This window comes from Palaemon carinicauda, chromosome 23 (genome assembly GCF_036898095.1).
Source record: "Palaemon carinicauda isolate YSFRI2023 chromosome 23, ASM3689809v2, whole genome shotgun sequence".
Classification (NCBI taxonomy): domain Eukaryota; kingdom Metazoa; phylum Arthropoda; class Malacostraca; order Decapoda; family Palaemonidae; genus Palaemon; species Palaemon carinicauda.
In genome coordinates this window covers 63,264,881-63,267,380 of record NC_090747.1, presented here as the reverse complement: position 1 = coordinate 63,267,380, position 2,500 = coordinate 63,264,881, and the positions used below count along the sequence as shown (strand labels likewise).

Genomic DNA, 2,500 nt, shown 5'->3' with positions numbered 1-2,500 from the left:
ATTACAAAAAATTTAACCTATCACAAACAATATAACCCATCACAAACAATCTAACCCATCATAAACAATACAACCCATCACAAACTATTTAACCAATCACAAACAATTTAGTTAATCACAAACTATTCAATTCATTACAAACAATTTAACCTATCACAAACAATATAACCCATCACAAACAATTTAACCCATCACAAACAATATAAACCATTACAAACTATCTAACCAATCACAAACTATTCAACTCATTACAAAAAAATTTACCCATCACAAACAATTTAACCAATCGCAAACAATTTAACCAACAAATTAACCCCCTACCAATAAGATTCCTCTTCTAATTGTCATGTTGAAATTGATATAGATTCCATCATCCCAAAAATAACCAATTAAGAGAGGCACCAACTTTAGCAATAACCCATTGTATAAAAATGTCACTGAAGATTCCAATATCATTGGTATTCTCATATCAGATCTCTCCTCATTTGTCTCAAGTAGAAAAAGAAAGTGATAGAGGAAAACGGAGTTGAAAAAGACAATTAACTTCATATTATTATTATTATTATTATTATTATTATTGCTTGCTAAGCTACAACCCTAGTTGGAAAAGCAGGATGTTATAAGCCCGGGGGCCCCAACAGGGAAAGTAGCCCAGTGAGGAAAGGAACCAGGAAAAATAAGATATTCCAAGAAAAGCAACATCAAAACAAATATTTCCTATATAAACTATAAAAACTTTAACAAAACAAGTAGAAGAGAAACAGGACAGTACAGTGTGCCCAAGTGTACCCTCAAGCAAGAGAACTCTAACCCAAGACAGTGAAAGACCATGGTACAGAGGCTATGGCACTACCCAAGACTAGAGAACAATGGTTTGATTTAACGATAACTAGAGGGGCACTTCGTATAGCGTAGCCCTCCGCCGTGGCAGCTTATTTCTAGACCTTTTGCTCGACCTTGACCTTTATCTTAACATGTATTCATTGGCGTGGATTTTCATACACTCAAATATGAACCAAGGTTGAAGTCTTAGTGACAATGATGTTCAAACTTATGGCTCATGACGTGAATTGGACATTTTGCTTCACCGTGCCCTTGACCTTTGACCTTGGCCTTAAAAAATTTAATCATTTCCAGGTTTTTACATGACAGTTATTCCCTGCAAGTTTCATTACTTTATGATTACAATTGTGTCCAGAAAGCTGTTCACAAACAAACACACACACATACACACACAAACAGGGGCAAAAACATAACGTCCTTCCAACATTGTTGGCGGAGGTAATAAATACAAAGGATTAAGCTTTGACCCTGAAATTAATAAATTCATTAAAGGAATTTTCATGAAAATTCTCCATGAAATAATAATTATTTAATAAATGGGTTTTTGGTTTGCTTTATTTTACATTCTGGATATTATTGTTATTATTATTGAGTAGATTCATTTAGGGTCAACATGTGAAAAAGGGAAAGATTGGTCCGTAGACTTGAATCAAAACTTGACAATCTTTATTGGCAGAGATAGGATATCTCTGATTGCTCTTGTTATTATATATATATATATATATATATATATATATATATATATATATATATATATATATATATATATATATATATATATACATATACTGTATATATACATATATATATATGTACTGTATATATATATGTATTACATTTTCCTTGTATAGAATAATAATAATAATAATAATAATAATAATAATAATAATAATAATAATAATAATAATAATAATAATAACAAGAGCAACCAGAGATTTGAGACCTCCGACAATGAAGATTATCAAGATTTGACTCAAGTCTACGGACTAAGTTATCTCTGTTTCACATGTTGACCCTGAATGAATCTACTCTATAATAATCATAACAGAATCACGATCTTTATCCGAATCAAATCCAAAATTTAATAAGTTCTTCCAGAGCATAATATCTATAAGTAGTTAACATTTAGTGAAAATCTGGCGAGAGGTTTTGACGTAATCTTTCTCACAGTCAAACAAATAAATAGATAAATGCCCGCCATTTTGTTACCATTTTAGTGGAAATAATAATGAAAATGAAACTATACTAGTTTATATAAGGTTTACATTTTCTATTTGTGACATTCCCATTACCAAATAGTATTTACTGAGTAATTGGTAAACTATATTTACTTTATATTTATTACAAAAACTTTGATTCGAAATTGTATCTTGATAACAGTACAGAATATTTACAAAATAATTTTCATTATTACAGAAGCTGTTATAGAATTACTGCATAAGAATAGATACAAAACAGCTACAGAATAATTACAGGTGACTGTTTTTGTTGGTGTAGAATAACTGGCTACAGAATGAATATGAAAATTTTTTTTTTTTCAGTTTTCACTGGAGACTTGAGTATTCCAATGCAAAATTTACCAACAGAATAGTTAGTCCAGAATAGCTCTCAGAAAGTAATTTTTACAGAATAGTTACAGAATATCCCATGTCTGCTA

At 30.3% G+C, this 2,500-nt stretch overlaps 1 long non-coding RNA gene across 1 annotated transcript in view; it reads right to left on the bottom strand.

Annotated features, from left to right (window-relative positions):
• Positions 1 to 1,829: 1,829 nt before the first annotated feature.
• Positions 1,830 to 2,500, bottom strand: part of LOC137616947 (uncharacterized) — a 4,148-nt gene continuing 3,477 nt past the window's right edge. Inside the window, exon 3 of the long non-coding RNA XR_011039526.1 lies at positions 1,830 to 2,500. This exon is cut by the window's right edge and continues 506 nt beyond it. This is a non-coding gene — a long non-coding RNA (uncharacterized lncRNA).